This window comes from Panthera leo, chromosome E1, assembly GCF_018350215.1.
Source record: "Panthera leo isolate Ple1 chromosome E1, P.leo_Ple1_pat1.1, whole genome shotgun sequence".
Taxonomy (NCBI): domain Eukaryota; kingdom Metazoa; phylum Chordata; class Mammalia; order Carnivora; family Felidae; genus Panthera; species Panthera leo.
The window spans coordinates 35926583-35947603 of record NC_056692.1 but is presented as its reverse complement, the minus strand read 5'-3'; the positions used below and the strand labels follow the sequence as shown (position 1 = coordinate 35947603).

The following is a 21021-nucleotide window of genomic DNA, read 5'->3' as shown; positions in this document are numbered from 1 at the left end:
GCGACTGTCCAATCACAGCGGTGCCGGCGCACATCAAAGGGGCGGGCCGCCCGCGGGCCACGCCTCCCGGCTTCCCGGGAGGCTCCCGGAGCCGGAGCGAAGGTGGGATTGCGCGCAGGGCGGGGAGAGGGCAGGGGAGAGGGCAGGGGAGGCGGGACGGAGCGCGTCCCTCCCGAGGAGCGTGGGTGGGGGACACCCTCGCTGGAGCGGCTGCGGGGGTCTACGTGCAGCCCCGCCCGTACACCCAGAAGTGTCAGGGCTGTGCCTCCAGGGCGCTGAGCCCTGAGCTTTGCAGAAATGCACCCCCACGCCCAGCCCTCGTTCCCTTCTTCTCTCCGAAGCCTGGCGGTAGGTACGGCTTGACCCAGCCCGGGGAAAGCAGTTCCTCTCCCACGTGCGCGTCGCTCTGTCCTCCGCGCGCGGAGTCCCAGCACCTCGCCTCTTGGGACCCTTCCCCCGTTACAGGTTACGGGGGATGGCCGGGAGAGAGACTCTTCCACTCCCCCTACCCCATAAACCCTGATTTAAGGACCCAACTGTTCGCCCTTTGCAAGTGATGTTGTAAATAAAAAAACCCGCTTTCGAGAGTCCGTGCCTAGCCACGCTCCCCTGCTCCCCTACCTCCGACTGCCCTGCAGCCGGATGGTTGAAGAGAAGATTCTGTTTTGAGAGCAGAGAGCTGAAACTTGTATATACTGAGAACGTGCTCTGAACCAGACGCTGTACTAGGTCGCTGCACTTACGGTTGAATATTCACAACAGGGGAAATTATTTGCCCCGGTTCAGACCCAGGCACACCTGGCTCATGGGGTCACAAAGGAAATGTGTGGATGCAGAGATTAGGCGCTGCCTGGGTCTAACCGCCCCCCCTCCCCCACCCCCACCCCGCCCCTGCTCCACTCCTCCAAGAGAGCCAGCAGATGCAAAGGCGCTGTGTGATGTGGCATCCGATGGCGCTGGAAACCAGAGAGGGAATGCGGGTCAGCAAGGAATTACCCTGTGTCGGGGGGGGGGGGGGGGGGGGGGGGGGGGGAAGGGGGGGGAGCTGGGGGGTACATGAAAGAAGCGGACAGATGTGTGCCATGTTTCCACATACACAAAGGAGAACGAATGCTTTACAGCTGCTTAAAACCCTCGACAGTGACTTCTAGTGTCCCAACTCTGTCCCTGGCTTGCTGCTCATGCCTCTGTCCTCACTGCCCACCCTTTCTTCCAGCACTCCGGCACACCTGATCTTTCCTGGGGACCTCTGTCCTCAAGTACGCTCCTGCCCCATTTGCTGGGCAAGTCCAGCCTCTCCTGGAGCTCCTTCTGGAGCTCCTTCTTTTTTTTGTTTTTTAATGTTTGTTTATTTTTGAGAGTGAGAGAAAGCGTGGCGGGGGGGGGGGCAGAGAGAGAGAGGGAGACAGAGAATGACGGGAAGCAGGCTCTGTGCGGACAGCAGACAGCCTGATGCGGGGCTCGAACTCACGAACCGTGAGATCACGACCTGCACCCATGTCAGGCGCTCAAATGACTGAGCCACCCAGGCGCCCCCTGAAGCTCCTCCTGAAACTGACTTGTGTGCTTCCAGAACTTGTGGTTAATGCCGTCAGTATGTTTCCATGTGTCAGTTCGTGTGATCCTCACCACTCTGTGAAACCGCTCCTTTCGCTGTAGGGAGATCAAGGCAGGAAGAGTGGAGCTGACCCAGCCGGGGAACGCTGGAGGTGGTCTTCCAGCCTGGTTGTCTCAACCATTACCCCACACCTTCTGGCCTGTAAGCAACAGGAAGGCGGAGACCACATTTGTATTATTGGTTCTACCTAGTGCCTCGTTTGTGTCTGCTCCGTTGTTGAATCTCCTCGCTACCAAGTCCCTCCAGTATCATCCCCATTTCACAACGGGGAAATTGACACTCAGAGAGGTCAAATGGCTTGCCCAGGGTCACATGCCCCAAGGAGGTACCGATTCAAACCCTGATCCTGATGTAATTAACAGCCCTCTCAGCTATTTCCAGATTCACTGCTGGGGCTGGGGCTGGGGCTGGGGGTGGGGTGGGCAGGTAACTTTTCTGGTGCTGCCTAAGCGAGTTCTTACTGCCCACCTCTGCCTGCCAAGCCACGGGAGCACCAAAACTCACAGGAGCCACGTGCAAGGCGCCTTTATGGAATAAATCTAGAAACTCCCAGTTCCCCCTACACGGAACTTTTCCGGACACAATCCTGCCTCTCTTAAACTTTCCCCCCTGTTGTGCCAATGAACACAGTTGGGCGATTGGACAAGCCTCCTCCCGTGGGATTCACCTTAGAACTCTCCGGTCAGTCAATCTGGCAGAGAGAGCTTGTGGGGACAGGGGACTCTGGTGAACCCTGATTCAGGTGGCCAGGTACGGGGCTTTCCAGGTGGCCTTCACAAAGAGGGTGTGACTCTTTTTTTTTTTTTTTTTCTTAATTCAAACTCTTGTGTCTTTCAAACTCTCGTGTCTGACTTGCAATAGGTCTCTTCCAGGGAGCTGAAGAGGGCGTGACTCTCGCCTCAGGTTTTGGTGTCACAGCCAGAGAGGCCAGGAATCCAGGACCAGGGACTCCAGCTCTGCAATAGACCTGGTGGGGGGAGGGGCCAGGGCTAGAGGGAGGGGCCGATCCTACACTCCACCTGCGGGAAGGAGGATTTTGTGCTGGGCACGGTAATCAATCCCCACAACAACCCTGGCAAGATGGGTTTTTAATATTCTCCGTAATACAAGTGAAAAAGCAGAAGCTTGGGGACATTAAGAAAGCGCCTTGCCCAAGGACGCTGTGTGGCAAGTGGCGGTCAGCCCAGATGTTCAGGTCTGCACTTCTCTGTAGAAGGTGGAGGGCCTTCAGTGACCTGGCACCGGACGCAGGTGGGCTTAGCGCAAGAGGCCCCCGGGAGCGCCCCCTTCAGGCAGTTCTGCGAGTTCTGTTGTGGGTCCCTTGGGTCTAAGGCGTTGTGCTGGGGGGGGGGGAGGGGGCTTAGGGACCAGAGCCGAATACATCCTCTTTCAGGTCTCTTGTCTTCTTCCTAGCCAGCAATCACTAGCATTGATGGAGCGCTCGCTGTGCGCCAAGCGGTGTTCTAGAAGCCTCAGGTCTCTTCCTGCTCGCATCAACCTAGGACCTGTTAGCCCGGCCATTTTACAGACGGAGACAAATGAGGCACAGAGTGGTATGTAATTTGTTGAAGGTCACAGAGCTAGGCAGTGGCGAAAGCAGGATTTGAGCTCAGGCAGTCAGCTGCAGGGTTCCTTTTTTTTTTTTAAGTTAGTTAATTAATTAATTTGTTTGTTTGTTTAGAGAGGGGAGGGCAAGGCAGAGAGAGAGAGAGTGAGAACGGGGCTCCGTCTCATGAACAGTGAGATCACGACCTAAACTGAAATTGAGTCCAATGCTCAACCGACTGAGCCACCCAGGCGCTCCCCGTGGGTGCTTGCATTCATTCCGCGAGTATTAACTGTACCAGGCACTGGGAGATCAGACACTGAGGAGACGTGGACCCTGCCCTCAAGGAGCTTACAGTCGAGAGAGGAGACGGAGACCAGCCAACAGGCCTTCCCGAAAGAGTGGCGGAGAACAGATCTGTTCTACCTGTGACCACCAGGGCGATTCTGTCGCGGACTTCAGCAGGTAAAGCAGCTGGGACCTGAGGTGCCTCCGGGAGAAGGAGGAGACTCATAATCCAGGGCTCAGTTCCCCCAGGGGTGCCCCCTTCTGACCACTCTCCTTCCCTGTCCCACCCCAACTCCTGCCCTTGCTGTGGCTGCTGGCTTCCCCTCCTGTCTTTCCCCACGTCCCCCTCCCCAAGCAGCCTGGAGACACTCCAGGGCAACCTTCTCCCCACCCCAGGCAGTCCCTCTCCCACAACAGACTCACCCCTACAGGGCTGTTCGCTGTCCCCGCTCAGTAAGCAGCGAGGATAGGGCATCAGGAGACAGTGAGAGTGCAAACACCCATTCTGCTACCTGGGACACACACACAGCAGGTGGAGTGAGAGAGTAACCCCCCAGGGTCCCCTCTGGGCCAGGAAGTCCTTGCAGTCTGACTCAAATCCCACCTGCTAGGGCACTTCCTCTCATTTGGCCTCTAAGACACCTTCCCTCGGGGTAACGATAGACCTGCTAGGGCACTTCCTCTCATTTGGCCTCTAAGACACCTTCCCTCGGGGTAACGGCTATCGGAGACTTGAAATACGCCACTCCAATTCCTTCATTTTTGCAAATGTCACATTAAAGTGAACAAGGTGATTTCGCCTCTGCCTGCTTCACGTCCTTGGTTACTTCTTGCATCCTTGTCCCCCTCCCTCTGTGTAATAACCTTCTTTTGGACTTACAAATGTGCTACCGCAGGCCCTTTGCACTTGCTGTAGCCTCTTTCCAGAGGACTTCCTAGCCCATTGATGGGCTCCCACTGAGTTCAGGGCTCAGCTCATCTGTCACTTCTTTTTTGTTTTTTTTTTTTTAATTTAATTTTTTTTTAACGTTTATTTATTTTTGAGACAGAGAGAGACAGAGCATGAACGGGGGAGGGGCAGAGAGAGAGGGAGACACAGAATCGGAAGCAGGCTCCAGGCTCTGAGCCATCAGCCCAGAGCCCAACGCGGGGCTCGAACTCACGGATGGCGAGATCGTGACCTGAGCTGAAGTCGGACGCTTAACCGACTGAGCCACCCAGGCGCCCCTCATCTGTCACTTCTAAAAGGAAACTGGGCCTCCCCAGACACCCTCCCTCTCCCCCGGAGATAAGGACCTCTGATCACACACCTCCACAGCACCCTGGCCTCTCCTGGCTGGTTAATATCTGCTTCCATTAGACTGTCAGCTCCACGGGGACAGGCACCATAATGGGTTTGCTCCCATGGTGGTTAGGTGCTGGGGAGCACCCCGTGCACGCCTTGATCTGGAGTAGCTGCTCAAAAAAATATATGTGTGGCCTGAATGACTGCAGGATTCCCAATCCAGGCCTGGAATGACCCAAGGCTGGGTCGTCTGACTGGGAGGGGCGGGGGATGTGCTCACAAAAGGAAGGACCAGCAGCTAAGGGCTCCAGGGAGGAATCTGTCCACCCTCAAGGCAGGTCTGTGCTGGAGAAGAGGCACCGTCCAGAATCAGGTCCAGCCAAAACGAGAGCCCCTTGTTTTACCAGCAAGCTTTGTAACTTACAACACACTCTCTGCAATTCACATTATTCTCCTGATGCCGGAAATGGGTCCGGGAGAGGTTAGGTGAGTCCAAGGTGGCGAAGGCAACACCCAAATGCAGGTCTTTTGAACCCAGCCAGCTTTGCCGAGGCCAAGTGTACAAGGGGAGAGGATGCGTTGCCAGCCAGCAAAGATTCCAAGATTCTGGCCTTCGGGCCATTATTTTTGACTCTTTCTGGGGTTTTTTATTCGTTCACGTAGGCGTGCATTCATTCATCGGTTCGGGAGACACGTGCTCCAGTCGACCGCTGCCTTCGAGAAGGCCGTAGTCCAGTGCTGGCCTTGGGAATCTGGGGTCCATCTGTGATTGGCCTGAGCTTATCATAGATAATTTTTTCGTGTTTACGTATAACTGTCCATTTTTCACATAAACTTTCAAAAAGCTTCCACGACTCCAGCCGTCCTTCCCTCCCCGCTCTGCAAAACGTTTAAGAATCACCGGCTAACTCGGTATAAAAGGACAGCAGCCCCTGTGCTCGTCAGTCCGTCCCGCCTGTTTGGGTGACGAAGGCCCCAACACATGACCACGTCTGGTCCAAGTGATAAACCTGCTGTCTGGCCCGCATGACTCACCCAAGGCGCTGCCGACCTGGGACAGCTGCTCTCAGCCAGCGCTCTGGGAAGAGAACCGTATAGAAACACACACACACACACACACACACACACACACACGCTCGCGCGCGCGTGCGCCACCCCCAGCTCTAAAACGGCTCCTGACTCCAGGAAGATACTTTGGTTTTTCCCTCCCGTATGAGCAACAGCTGCCCACGATGGTGACATATACTGAGGGCGTGTGTGTGTCAAACACTGTGATGCCTAGCGCCTCGTCTTTTTACATCCCCACAGCAGGCCTCCGCGTCTAGGAACTTGCCCAAGGTCACACGTCAGGGGAGAGGTGGGGGTGGGGGTGCGGGGGCCGAGGAGAGCAGCAGGTGTTCATGATCCTTCGGGGCTGAGCCCATACCCTGGTGTCCACGCCGTCATGCCCGCGCCTCCCCCGCTGTACCAGAGTCGGTCTGAGTGACCAGTGGCGCTGGGGAGAAGCCAAGGCCCGGCTCAGCCGGTGCGGGTCAGGACAGACGACGCTTTATCTTAGGCGCTCTCTCTCACTCTCTTGCTCTCCCCTCTTTCTGGATCGCTCGCTCGGCCGCCAGGCTTCCCCACGGGGGACGCTCCCAAGGCGAGGCACTGAATTCAGCCTCGGGCCATCAGCCAGGGCAGACCCGGCGACAACCCCATGAGTGAGTTTGGGCGCAGCCCTTCCAGCCCCAGTCAGGCTTCGAGGTGACTCGGCCATCTCGTCGGGGCACTTGGAGAACTAAATGCTGGTTTTCAGCTGCTGACTTTTTGGGGTGATCCGTGACTCAGCAATAGAGAATCAGAAATACACCTGTAAACACAATTGCTATGGTTCTCACATTCTATTAAAGGAGGCAGACCGTGGAAGGAAGGAAGGAAGGAAGGGGGGAGAGAGGGAAAGAACCCAGTATGTCAGATAGCAGGAAGTGCTATGGAAAAAAATAAAGCAGGGAAATGGTGGCGGGGGGGGGGGGAGCTTCGATTTAAGTAGGGGGCCTAAGGAAAGTCTGACGGAGAAGGGGTCAGTTAAGCAAAGACCCGAGAGAGTGAGCGCTATAGAAATCTGAGGGGAAAAGAGAATCAGGCAGCACGAACAGCACGTGCAAAGGCCCTGGGGTGGGAGCATGTCTAGATCACGTGACCCGCCCAGGGCACCAACTTCGTATATTTTGCCACTGGATTGATTGTCCTCACCAGGCCTGTCTTGGGCCATCTCATCCTGCGGCCTCCAGGAGTGGGGAGGTGGCCTGCTGAGCCCCCACTGCTCTCTTCTTCTCTCCCTTGACCTTGGCTCCATGGCGGTGGTCCTGGGAGTGGGTCTCAGGTTCTCAGGACGTGGAAGTGGCCGCACAGGCAGATCTTCCCAGCCTCCAGGCAGGGCGGGTGACCCGGGGCAAATCCAAGCGAGACGGCAGGACGAGAGAAATGACGGAGGAAATGCGATTTGGACACACAGATACTCAAATTTCAGAGGCCCTCCACTAATTTATGGGGCTGACTGGTAGAAAAATCTAACTCCAATCCTACTGCTATAGTTGTAGGTTATTCTTTGCCATTTTCCTTTTTTGAAGCAAGCAAAATACAAAGCGTCTCCGTGTCATGGCAGAAAGTGCCCCAGACCGCCCATTTGATATGCACACTCGCCCTCCTTCTCAGTGACAGATGTTGCTTGTAAGTGACCCATGGCCTGAGGACTCCCTCTTTCTGTGCCCTCCTCCTCCTCAACCCAGGGATGCCTGCCATGTCCTTTCTGCGTCCTCAGAATCCCTCAGGGCTCCCCACAAGCAGGCCCATGGCCATAGCCACCGTATTTTCCAGATCAGGATGGACAGATCAGTGCAGGAAGCCTGAAGTTACACACAGAGGGCGAAGGGACAGAGCCTGAAGACGGGGTTTCCTGGGACAATCAAGGGCACAAAGTAGCAAGTCCTTCTCCAAGAGACCCACTCATCCCAGGGGACAGAGGAATTGTTTATTTACTTACTCATGTATTCTTTCAACAAATTTTTCATGAACCAGGACTGGCCTTGGTTCTGGAGGAACAATATAAGCAAGACAGAGTTCCTGCCCTGGGAGTGCTTACAGTCTGCTAGGGAGACAGACAAGGCGCATCAGCAGGGGCCTAGTGATTCTGGTGAACATGGGAGGGACATCCAACCCAGTTCAAGGGGGAGGACCAGAGGCGTGTATACGTGTGGTGATGTCAGGGGAAGATTCCATGAGAAGTGCTTTCTAAGCCAAGACCTGCAGGATGCATAGGAGTTGGATAAAGAGGAAAACTTTAAAGAGGGAGAGCTCGTGCAAAGGTCCTGAGGTCCGAGAGGTGGTAGAAAGGGCAGAAGACAGAGGGTCTTGTGAGCTTCTTCCCTAAGGGCCATGGGGAACCGCTGCAGGTTTGGAGCGAGGGGCTGACACAATCACATCTGTGTTTTAGGAAGATCACTTGTGTTGCTGTTACTGGCTGCCCCTCCTTCTTTTCATGGCCCTGTGGCTGAGCAGGGTGGCCTTTGGGGAGACCACAGCCCAGGCCAGCCCAGTTCTCAGAGTGTCGGGAGGATGATGGCAGGCTCTTCTCTTTCCTGTCCCCCCTACCCCGCCCCGGCCGACTTCAGGGTCAGGTTCTGAGATCTGCTATATTGGGCTCCCGTGGGTGAGGCTTCCATCCCGCCTCTGGCCACATCAGGCCAGCTTCCCCCAGGATTGAGGGGTTATTTGTATCTTCAGGGTGGCAGGGCCTCCTCCCCAGAGGCAAGGAACCCAAGATAACAGGGCAGCCTGGGAGCTGTTTATGAAAAGGCAGCGTCGTAGGGGGTGGGCAGGGCCCGCGGGCACAGTGACTGCTGCCATAGATATAGCAACTGGGGCGGGGAAGGCCGTCTAAATTACAGCTCCCAGAATAGAGGGGCCCAGAGGGAGTGGTGGGGCATCCTACCAAGGGAGCTGGCGTCCTGCCAGCCATGTCCAGGCTCCGGGCCCTGCCGCAGGCAGAGGTGGGGTGGCCACGGGCCCGGTGGCCGCGAGGTGGAGCCAGGCGGTGGCGCGGAGGCTCCTGGGGGTTGGGAGAGAACCAGCCTGGGATGACCTTCTGGAATAGTGAGGGTGGTGAGGGGAGGGGGGAGGCGGGGAGGCGCCCGCTTGCCTGCCCCTGGAAGAGACTCACCGTCACACCCCTCCGTGGATATTTCACCCAAGTGTGCGATACGGCGAAATTAACGAGAACGGCGGGCATCCTCATAGCCGCTATGGGCCAGGAACCGCTCTAAGCAATAATGCGCGTCAGTTCCCCCTCCCGGCTCCCTGTGACGTAGGTATCATTGGCCCCATTTTATAGATGAGGACACTGAGGCCCACTGAGGCCCAGTATGTGCCAAGTGGAGCTAGGGAGTGAAAAACGAAGGTGTGTGAGCCCAGGTTCATCTGACTTCAAAGACCAGGCTTCTGAGCCAGGGAATCCGTTCGAAACCTTCGCCTCCCGGAGTCGGTTTTCTCACCTATGACGTGCATCACGGCCTCTTGCTCCGGGTCAGCCTCCCAGAGCTGTAGGGATCACATGGGGACAGTGTGGTGCGCTGGGAAGAGCTTCAAGGCGGGAGGCTTGGCTGGAGTCTGTGCCATGCCCACTGTAGGCCTCTGTTTCCTCCTCTGGAAAATGGGGATCATCATAGGTAACCCACAGGGTCTTCTGAGACTCTAATGGGAATATATATGTGTGAAAGTACTCACATCTTTGAGGGCAGATTGTAAATTAGAAAGTGCCACATTTCAGGGGCGCCTGGGCGGCTCGGTCGGTTGAGCGTCCGACTTCGGCTCAGGTCACGATCTCGCGGTCCATGGGTTCGAGCCCCGCGTCGGGCTCTGGGCTGACCGCTCGGAGCCTGGAGCCCGCTTTGGATTCTGTCTCTCCCTCTTTCTCTGCCCCTCCCCTGCTCGTGCTCTGTCTCTCTCAGTCTCTCCAAAAATAAATAAATGTTAAAAAAAATGTTTTTAATTAAAAAAATAAAATAAAATGAGGAAGCATCCCTTTGACCATACTTGGTAGATATTCAGTTTTCCTGTAAAGTTAAAGCAAAACACATCTACATTCTTTTTTTTTTTTTTTTTTTTTTGGTGAGGATTTGCTGCCTTGAAACTGTATTTCTTCAACTGCTGTACCTAAGGTGCTGATTTTCAGCTGAGACTGAGGACCTCCCCCCGCCCCATCCCCAAGTCCCCAACACCAGCTGTTTCCTGGGCTGGGGGGTGGGTCTTGGTACAGAGACATAGGTTTGGACAGGATGACTCTTGCGCCGCTGGCTCTCTGAGCCTCCTGCCTTCCTAGGTGTGTTACTTAATGTTGTTCAAGATCCTCTGGCCCGCCCCGGGGGGGGGGGGGGGGGGGAAGTGCTGCAATGAACCTCAGAGACCGGAACTTGCTGACTCATCAGGGGAGCCAAGGGCAGGTTAAGGGCATTGAGTCCCGGGAAAGGAGGCGACACCCATCAGGCAGCCTCACCATCACTCTCCTCCTGCCTGACTGCCTCCTCTCTCTCTCTCTCTCTCTCTCTGTGCGTGTCTGGGGTGACCAGGCAGCGTGCAGGCAGCAGGGAGCAGGGAACCACGCCTTGCACTCGCTCATCCCCAGCCTTTCCAGGGCCGGTCTTCCCCTCCCCCCCAGGGAGCCTCACCGTCCACGTGAGGAGCTGGTTCAACGTGGCACCTGTACCTCCTGGTGGGATGTGTGATCGAGCTGGTTACCGCTGCTCACGACACGGTGAAATCCCACCGGGATGTAGCTGCCTCCCGCCGCCGTCCGCGAAACCCAAGCTCTTGGCCAACAGGAGCACCCGCTCTATCCTAGGGAGGATTCTCTGGAGATTCACTAAGACAGACCGTTCATGCACTCATTCATTCAACGTTTGCTTGCTGCTTACCTACTGCGTATCTGGGACTGCTGTAGCTCACATCTGATGGGAGAGGCAGCCAACAAGTAAACATATTGAGTGCCAGATGACGGTAGGTGTTATGGGCAACGTAGAGCAGGGAAGGGTACTGAGCGGGAGGGAGGGGTGATACTTAATCAAGGGCAGTTGGAAGCCTTACTGATGAGGTGTGGGGCCCAGTGAGGGATTCAGCTGTGCGGATATCTGGAGAAGAGCCTTCCAGTAGCGGGAAGCCAGTGTGGGCTTGGAGGTGAGTGAGGCAGGTGGAAGGATGGAGGTAGGTATTCCCTAGGGAGAAGGTATTCTCCCTCTGGGGAGGGAGGGAGGGGGGGGGTCTCTAGGTTTGAAGGAGGGACGTTTAGTGCTGTAAAGATTTTCCTAAACTCTAACTCAAGCCCCTCAAGCCAGTGGGTTTAATGAAGCTGGCTTAGGCGTTCAGGGCCTGATTTGCTGCTCCTAAGACTCTGACCTCATGTCGAATCTCCAGGGAGCGTGGCCGCGCTTCCTTGGAAGGCAGTGCCTCCTGAATTCCTTCCCTGATCCGCTCTTCCTTCTGTCTCTCCATCCCCGCCCTGTCCCGCTCCCTGGCATCCAAGGATGGCCTACCTGCCTGCCCACCTGCCTTGACCCCTCACCCAGCACACGCCTGCCTTATGTCCTTACCGCTTCTTCTGTGTCTCTTCTCTCCAGCTATACCGAGAGCACGGGTGGGCGGGACTAGTGTTAAACTGCTTGGAGCTTCTTGCGTCGGGCACCTCAGAGGTCTCCATAAATACGCTCGAACTGATCAGGACGCGGATGTTCAAAGGGGACACAAGGGCTCCAAGCAGACTTCTGTGCACAGCAGGCTTCCCACGGACTTGAGGGATGGGGGCGGGGGCGGCTGGAGTTTACCAAGCACTGGGGGTATCCGGGGCCCCCACTGGGAGAGTTGAGCTGGAACGCCTTCTCCCACCTTGAACTTGACCATCAGGATGCTAAATTCCTGTCGCCACTAGGATGTTCCACCCCCCCCCCCCCCGCCCCCGAAGATGAGTTGAGACTGTGGTCTTTTTTTTTTTTTTTTTTTTAATTAACGTTTATTTATTTTTGAGACAGAGAGACAAAGCATGAACGGGGGAGGGTCAGAGAGAGGGAGACACAGAATCTGAAACAGGCTCCAGGCTCTGAGCCGTCAGCACAGAGCCTGACGCGGGGCTCGAACCCACGGACCGCGAGATCATGACCTGAGCCAAAGTCGGCCGCCCAACCGACTGAGCCACCCAGGCGCCCCAGAGACTGTGGTCTTTCAACCCCTGGGTTCCAAGGAGGCAGCCACTGGGGCTGCCAAAAGGCGGGGGGGGGGTTCAGTAAATTCCCTCTGCCCCCCCTCCCATGCTGCAGCAGGGGAGGGGCTTTGCTTTTATTTATTTTACACGTATGTTTCCAGGGATGGTTTCGTTTCAAAAGGGGATTTCCTTCTAGGAAGGACATGTAAGAAGCTAGTAAGGGTGGTTACCTCCTGGGAGGAGAGCTGGGAGGCCTGAAGGCAGGGGAGGCACGGAGACGTACCCACCACTGTATTCTCGGTTGTACCTTGTGAATTTCGTAGCGCACGCGTAGGTAGCCGAACCGCATACCCCCGTAAATAAACGTCGGTTTATTTGAAAAAGACATTGTAAACGTTTAAAGCACCACTCAAGCACGAGGTAAAAAATAAAAAAGCAACACGCCAAATATAACCCTTGCCTTGTTCCCACCGCGGACTGAAGCTGAACCGCAGGGAAAGCCAGCAGACTTGTTCCCAGGGCCTTTGGGGTGACAGAGCGACCCAGAGACCTTGAGAGAAGGGGGACGGGGGGGAGTCACCCAGCCAAGCTCTCCCTCGGGTGTGGCACCCGAAGTGAGCGAGGCGTGGCAAGCCCTGAGCTGTGCGTGTTTCCCTTGAGGGAGCTGCTAATGATGGCAGGGGTGTTGAAACAACAGAACGGGGGCGCTTGGGTGGCTCAGCCAGCCGACGTGACTGCCTCTTGATTTCGGCTCAGGTCACGATCTCACGGTTGTGAGATCGAGCCCCGCGTGGGGCTCAGTGCTGGGCATAGAGCCTGCTTGGGACTCTCTCCCTCTCTCTCTCTCTCAAAATAAATGCACTTAAAACACACACACACACACACACACACCAAAATAAACCCAGTACACCCGGCGGGGAGGCGGTGCTCGTGCCGCACGGCTGTCTGCTTTATAAAAACTGCCTTGAGGTGTCGTGCGAATCGGTGGCCTGGGCTGTTCTCTAGCTCCAGTCTCAATTCCTCCAAGGCAAAGACCGCGTCTCGTTCATCCTGTGTGTCCTGGGCCCGCGCCCGGATGCACGTGGCTGAGAAAGCTCCCCGTCGCCCCACACCGGGAAATCAGGGGCACCGTTGCTGCCACAGGACCTGCCACCCGGCAGCTGACAGCTTAACAGCCTCTTCTGTTCCAGCTGGGTTTCCCAGAATCCTGTAGGGCAGGCGTTACTATTATCTCCATCCAAAAAAAAGAGGAAACGGTCTTGTGCCCACCCTCTCGTGTTTTGTGGCGCGTTCTGGGCTGAGTCCCTTCACTCCTTTGGTTTGGTCATCTGTAAAAACGGGAGCCACGGTTTCTGACTTATCCGCGGGCCCGGGAACACCTCAGGATGCAGGGGCTCCAAGAGGCGATGTGGCCCAAAGCAGTAAGCGAGGGGAGAAGATCGAATTCACACCGGCTTCTGAACCAAAGTATTACTGCTGACCCATCAGCCTCGGGAGGTGGCCGCGTCTGTTCCTTGTCCCACGAGGGGATGCGGAGATTCCTCGGAAGGGCAGTTAAGCACAGCTATTTTCTCTCGTTGCTTTGGTCATCGTCAGGCATTTGTTAGGAGACAGGGACAGGCAAAGGCAGACCTTTATACTTATTCAATCGCCTTTGCGGAACACCCTTACCTGCACAGGCACTGGGAAGGCAACTGTAATTAAGATACAGAGAAAAGGAAGGAAGTTTCATTCCTCACGGCGGGCTGGTGCCTGCAGCGAAAGTATCCAAGTATCCTGGAACATGAGGGCTGGAAGGCTTCTTAGGGGGTAACATAGCCTCTCTTATATAGGTGGGAAAACTGAGGCCCAAAATGGGCTAGGGGCTTGCCTAAGTTCCACAGGTTAGAACACTCGAGTGGTCTTTAATCGGATTTATGAATGAGAAAGTTGGAGAGTTGGTTCTCAGCCTCCAGTCCTGATGGACTGAAGCTGGTAAAAGGTGGAGCCTGGAAGACAGATAGGAGGGGGAGGGTGGTGTCATCCCACAAAAGGAAGGCCGGGAGCCCAACACAGGATGGGAGCCCTCAGTCTTCCCTCCCTCGGGGCTTGGAAATCCTTGCTGATGGCCAGTTCCTTACCAGAGGTCGCAGACAGACAAAGAGGGAGATTTCTGAGCCCAGGACCTCACCCCGGGGGGAGGGGGGGACGGCAGTGAGGGATGGGAGTTCTCTCATTTCCGTTACTTGTATCTTGAGATGTGCCTTTGGCCGAGTCGCTTCTCCCCTCAGTTTTGCCATCCGAAAAATGGGGTCACCGTCCCTGCCCCACCGTGCGCGCGCGGCCAGGATGCCCTAAGGGGATCAAAAGAGGGGAGCACGGAGGCAAGGTTGTGTGCCTGGCTGCTGGCAATCAGATTCCTCCCCGCTCCCCCCGGACCTGCCCCAAAGAGGCGTCTGGAAGTTGCACAGAGCCAGCCAGTCTGGGCGCGAGGCAATCAGCAGCCCCGACGCCGCCAACACAGAACAGCTACTGAGACCGCGGCGGGGGGCGGTGACCCGGCCCAGACGCGCGAAGTGGAGACGGCCGCGTGTCACCGCGCCCCCTCCCCGCGGTCTACACCCGCGGACGCCCCTCCTCCCGGGGCTCCGCATGCCCGCGACCCGCCGCCGTGTCGGCCCCGGGCCCGGGCGTCCCCCCCCCCCCCCCCCCCCCCGCTTCCTATTTGTGGCCGGGAGCCCGGAGCGTGTCACGTCCAGGAAGGACGAGCCGGGCCGCGGCGGGGACCCGGCGTCCGGCGGGCAGCGGCCCCCGCCCAGCCCCGGGCACGCCTCTGCGGGCGCCACGTCCCGGCGCGGGTGCGGTCCCAGGGCCATGGGGAGCAGGGGTGGGGGGAGAGGAGCCCAGCGCCCGCAGCGGCCCCGCCCCGCGAGAGGGGGCGCCTCCCGGAGCCTCCTTTACAGCCCCCCCGCCGCTTGGTCAACGGAGAGCTGGCAACTCGGGCGCCCGAAAGCAAAGCCAACGGGGAAGAAGGGGGCGCCAACCGCCTGAGCTGGGTCCCCTCCTCCGCTCCTGCACTCGGTTCCGCTGCCCCTGCCCCTGATCTAGGACCAGAGCCAGCCCTAGAGCTATAGGATGACATCCTATGGCAGAGGAAGGTAGGGACAGAGCCTACGTACGGGTCAACCCTGTGGTTTGACGGATGTGAAAACCCAGGCCCAGAGTGGGGCCCCCCCGACGTGTTCAAGGCCCCCCACTGTAAGTCAGCGCCTAGCCCACGTTTTTGTTGCCCAGCCCAGGGCCCTTTCTCCAACACCCCGTACCCTACTTCAAATGAAATCAAATCCACCCTTGGGCTAAGGACAGCCAGACTTTTTGCCAAAGTGTGGTTTGGCTAAATTAGTCAAATGCCAGGAAAACAGAATGGAAGGTTTCTAATAAAATCTGTCTCCACCGGCGGGGCAGGAGTGTTATAGGGGCTCACCCTCTGGTTCCACAAATCACCTGCACAACCTTGTTTGACATTTGTAGCCTGGCAGCAACAGGCACACCGCACCCCCTCCTTTCTTGAGCTCCCCCCCCCCCCACCCCCCCCCCCCCCCCCCCCCCCCCCCCCCCCCCCCGCCACACACACACAATGGCATTTTCTTCTCTGGTACCTGGAAAGGGCAGAAATGCACAGTGACCTGGTTTGCCTGGTGTTGCCCGTGTTTTTTTTCTCTACCTTTAAAAACTGGCCAGGGGGGCGCCTGGGTGGCTCGGTCGGTTAAGCGGCCGACTTCGGCTCAGGTCATGATCTCGCGGTTGGTGAGTTCGAGCCCCGCGTCGGGCTCTGGGCTGACAGCTCGGAGCCCGGAGCCTGTTTCAGATTCTGTGTCTCCCTCTCTCTGCCCCTCCCCCGTTCATGCTCTGTCTCTCTCTGTCTCAAAAATAAATAAACGTTAAAAAAAAAACACAAAAAAACTGGCCAGGGCTAGGAAAGTGGGGATAGGAAATGGATTTGAATCTCCTACTATCTTATACCTCAGCTTAGGGCTCTTGCATTCTACCCACTGCGAGTCTCAAACTGTGTCCCATGATTATATTTAGACCTCCCTCCTTTCCCCGTCTTCATAGAGGGCTAATTTAGCTATTGTCCAAGCACAGCCAGAAGGCACAGTTTCAAACCACACCAAGGATGACCCTCTACTTAAAAGGCCCACATCAAAACTAGCGCCTCCCAGATCCCCGCCCTGCCCCCTGACAGTGCAGTGAGGAAATGGACAGCTGCCCATGTCAAGACTTCCTTGGTCAACCCCACAGGGGGAACTGCGAATGCTGCTCAAAATCTAGATCACCCTCGGGGCGCCTGAGTGGCTCATTTGGTTAAGCGTCCGACTTCGGCTCAGGTCATGATCTCGCGGTTGGTAAGTTCGAGCCCCGCGTCGGGCTCTGGGCTGACAGCTCGGAGCCTGGAGCCTGCTTCGGATTCTGTGTCTCCCTCTGCCCCTCCGCTGCTTGCACTCTGTCTCTCGCGTTGTCTCAAAAATAAATAAACATTAAAAAAAAAAAAAAACTAGATCACCCTCAACGTGCATGTGGTTGAGGAAATCACTCGACCCTTCTAAGACATTCTTTGCCTTCATCCCCACGGTCTCGGAGAACCACTCCGTCTTCTCACCTGTTAGAGAAACGCCATCTCGTCTCAGGGTGTGATGACTGACCTCAAAAATGCTTTCAGATGACCGATCTATACTCGCGGAAGGAAGAGAGGCATGCCTGAACCCCCAAATCCTTGTCATACCTGTGTGTATAATGTATAAATCTAGTTCTGCGCCCCAGAGACCGGCTTGAGGGTTTACGAATCCTGGGTCTCTCACCTAATGCCTCTCAGCCATTAGGGCCCAGTCTTGGGAGTAAGACCGTGGTCGTCGCAGACTCTTAAATGGGGAAGCCACCTTCAAGATCCCATCCTTCTCATCCTGAAGCAATTTCGTCGTAATTACTTTGCATATCGAATACCTGCCATGGGTTACAGCTAGAGAGTGTTCTCTTCACTCAGCCTTGCAGTCAGACTAGGAGACAAACAGGTCAGACGCTAATTATAAATAATGTGAGAAGTGTGACAGTCGTGGGCAGAGCGTAGGAGGGACGAGCTTGGGGAAGACCCCCATACGCAGAGGGGGAGATACTTGAGCTGGGTTTTGAGGGATGAATGGTTGGCCCAGGCAGGCGGGTTGGGATAGAGGCTGAGTTAGGAAAGGCGGTTTCCATTTCTTTCTCCCCTCGTAGGCACCGGAAGTATAGCCTGGCGAACCAGAGCATTGGGGTCTTGATTATCTGTGTGTGGCTTCTCCACTGGTGGAGAAATTGGTGCCCAGACTCCCCGGTCCCTGCCATCCGGCATGGGGTGCTCAGAGGAGGCAAATGCCTTAATACAAGGCAACTTGCTGTGTTAAATATGCAACTGAGGAATAACTTTCCGACAAAAATGAGGTGGGCACTTACTGCTTTTTTGGGGTCCGTCTGTATATTGCTTCCCTTCCTTTAAAATATGCAGAAATTCGGATTTTTGTATTATTTTTAAAGACTGGCATAAGAGAAACACTACTATGCGAGCAAAGGGACGAGAAAGGGGTGCCAGACGGAGGTCCTGGGACTGACTTCCTGAGGGAAGGAGCCGCAGCGAGGCCGTGATCTTGGGATTCGCCAGAGTGGGTTCCCCCAGGTCCGTGGGGGTTTCAGATTCTCCATCCACGGTCTCCTGAGCCCAAGTCCCCAGCTCCCTCCCTGACCTGTCCCTAGGGTCTAAAATCCTGGATCAGAAAGAAGTGGAAAAACCCAAATCCTTTGAAAAGGGTCCTGTTCTTTCATTCAAGACAGTGGGTGTGAGTCCCGATAGAGCCAACCCAAACATGTCACACCATCCCCAAATACATAATGGCACTCATTCTCCTTGTGGTAGGGATCTGGGCAGCAAGATGGGGCTCCCCACGGCGAGGGAGGTATATAAAGGAGTCTTAATTTGTAACTAGCTAATGTTTGACGTTCTAATTTTGTAGATTTCCAGGCTGAGCATTATTTTGTGGTCTAAGATTGTCTGGGATATTATTTGCTAACTCAAGCCACCATCATTCACCTCAGCTGGCCTACATGCCTGTTCTTTATAAAAGTTCTGCTGCCCCGGGGCCTGCCTCGGGCGGGCATTTTCCCCGATGAGGTCACTAGACTTTCGTCCACCACCGCGCTGGCCTCCAGCAACGCATATCCTCCCACCCGGGGCCCGGCGGGTGACCAAGCACGAACCCAGCCGTGAAATCAGCGCACCGGTCAAAGCCGCTCAGTGCCTTCCTAAACTGATTTTCACAAAGCCACAACCGGAGAGCAAGAAAAGTGATTTCCACATGCTGAATACCCACTGTTTCCATTTCTCGGTTCAATATTCCTGACCCCGGGGACTCTGACTGGTCAGTCTATCACTCCTCTGCTTCTGACCCCCTTGGTGTGGTCACTTCACACACGAGGGGCTGCTGGGGACTGTTCTCCTGCAGTCATCCCCTGGGGACCCCTGACCCCCACCCCCACCCCCAGCGTCAACACCTGCCCGTTTCCCCAGGGGCTGGGGGAGCTGCCCAGCAAAAGTCTTCTTTGGCTTGATCTGTGCCCACCCACTCAGGTCGGCCACACTCCGTGGTTACCGTTCCTGTTATCCACTGACGACACTACAAAATGTGACTTTACCATCATTTGTGGTGATTAACCCTGCGCATCAGCACAGAATGCTAGGCTGCGGAGTTGTGGCCCTGAATAGTTTCCTTCTTGCCTGGTCTCAGCTGCGACGTCAAGTTCATGTTAACGGACGGCACACAATAGGTGCTTGGGACAGATTAGCTGTGCTCTTAAGTTGGGTTCCCCGGAAACTGGTGATTTGGGACGAGGCTTACTGCCCACTCCATGACTCCTTTTTGTTTGTTTTTCGTTTTTCTTTTTTTTGGTTTGTTTTTTTAAATAAACCCTCAGGGAGTGGGGCGCCTGGGTGGCTCAGTCGGTTAAGCCTCCGACTCGATTTCAGCTGAGGTCATGATCTCACGGTTTGTGAGTTCGAGCCCCACATCAGCTTCTGCGCTGACGGCCCGGAACCTGCTTGGGATTCTGTCTCCCTCTCTCTCTGTCCCTCCCCTGTTTGCTCTCTCTCGGTCTCAAAAATTAAGTAAAAATAAGACTTAAAAAAAAAAAAAAAAACCCTCAGAGAGTGATGTTGGCACAGGCCCTGTATCATTCAGGGCTCTACCAGAGAAACTCACCAGGAGGAGAAACTCTAGGAAAGGCAAACCCAAACTCGGAATATGTGTTGATTCCAGTCAGGATGAACTGTTGCTTCGTCCAGAGTGGAAGGGATCCAATCTAATCACCTTGATCTTTTTGAGGTGGTGCCGTATTAGGGGCATGGCACCGGTCTCTTACCGGCAGACTGGTTGGTAGCCGCTAGATGAATCTTGGTGAGTGGATGCTCGTGCTATTTGACCCAGTTAATAGCTTTCGTGAGTTACTCCCATGGATCTCCACTCGCGCATCCATTGAGCGAGCACTGGGCTGACCAATGGCAGAGGCTGGTTAAATGTCAAGCGGCCCCGTTATTCAGTCTACCTCGTTGCCTAAGGGCATCTTCCATGGCGGATGCCCTCTGGGGGGCATTCATGTGTAATTCATCTCACGTCTTATGCCCATTCCCACAGGCCCGTCCCCGTGTCTCTTCACCATGCCTCCTTGTCCCTGACCTTCCAAACTTTATTTCTCAACCCCCTGGCCAACCAGTCAAGCCATTCGCTGCTGTCCATGTCTCTGGTATATTCTTACCTTGGGCCACTTTTCTTTCCACACGTAGCGAATGTCCAGGGACACTGCCAGAGCTCTGCCCACTGGGGGGTTTTCCCTCACGGCTGTTTTTCGGGACCCCCCCTGCCCCAGAGTAGGACTGTAGTGCAGCCAAAGTCTGTTCCCAGCTGTCATCCAGCAAGACGATCCATCTGTGAACCAAGCTCTGCGTTTTTCCCCTCTGCCTTCAGATGATCGTAAAGGACCCTCCACCAGCGCCCCCCACCCCTGCTCCCTTGTGGCCACCATACACGCAAGCCAGAGGAGAGGCACCAGGGTAAGAGTGGTGAATCGCACGGAGAGGGGGCCGGGCCACATGTTTGGGCAGCTTCCTCGTATGTCTTACTTGTGCCCCCTTTCTTTTGCTCAAGTGCACTCCTGGGTGTATTCTTTGCATCTCAGAGTGCTGCTTAGGCCCACGGGACATGACACACGGAGCTCACGAGGGAAACTTCTGGCTGCGTGAATCTTGATGGCCATGGTCAGGTGTTCTGTGCCTACCAGGATCCAGCATTCCAGAAGCTGTTTCGCAAGTGGTTTATGATGATCTTACACAGATAGCATGGGCCACGGCCTGCATGATTCTCCCGATGCGGCCTGCCATGACCTCCACACGGTTTCTTCATCGAAACTTCTAATGTCATCGTTGTCTGGCCCTTACCTGCCTGTACCATGGCCTGGACCTGCTGAAGAACGCTTTCCTGTTCGGCACCCCACCCAAGGTTGGCGGCCTTCGGTGCCATCAGTTACGCGAGTCGGAGCAGCATTCCTAAAGCGAGGAAAGATGCCTTCGGAATCCAGAAAGGCCTGCCGGGCACTGGACTTCTCTCCTTGGGGTGGGAAGTGCAGGATGAAACAACGCGTCCTTTATTTCGGAGGCCCGGGATCACGGGACCTCTACGCGTTTCACGGTGGGTCGTGGCAGGTGCTTGAATCTTCTCAACGGTTATTTCCAACCACCCCCCCTTAAGTACATGTGTCTCAGCAAAGCCTCCAAATACTTGCCACTTGTCGCCCACGCCGTCTGACGAACGGGATGTCACTATTGTCGTGGAACACGGTGATACTCTTCGGGATGTCACAAAGGTCCCTTTGGAGGGGGGGGGAGGCGACACAGGAGGAGGGTGGGGGGAATTAGAGCACAACGTATATACTTGTACCCCTCTAAACGGATGTGGATTTTTCCTGATTCGCCTGGCAGGGAGGGAAAAGGAAGCATTCGC

At 55.7% G+C, this 21021-nt stretch overlaps 1 long non-coding RNA gene across 3 annotated transcripts; it reads left to right on the top strand.

Annotated features, from left to right (window-relative positions):
- Positions 1-74: 74 nt before the first annotated feature.
- LOC122206675 lies at positions 75-20777 on the top strand. 3 transcript variants are annotated; one of them, XR_006196551.1, is made up of 6 exons: positions 143-980; positions 1660-2869; positions 3032-3171; positions 3466-3629; positions 19990-20075; positions 20170-20777. It is a non-coding gene; the product is annotated as an uncharacterized LOC122206675 (long non-coding RNA). The 3 variants fall into 3 exon arrangements; XR_006196550.1 differs by lacking the exons at positions 19990-20075; positions 20170-20777 and adding an exon at positions 75-102 and having other exon boundaries at positions 342-980; positions 3466-4246; XR_006196549.1 differs by lacking the exons at positions 19990-20075; positions 20170-20777 and having other exon boundaries at positions 3466-4246.
- Positions 20778-21021: the final 244 nt, after the last annotated feature.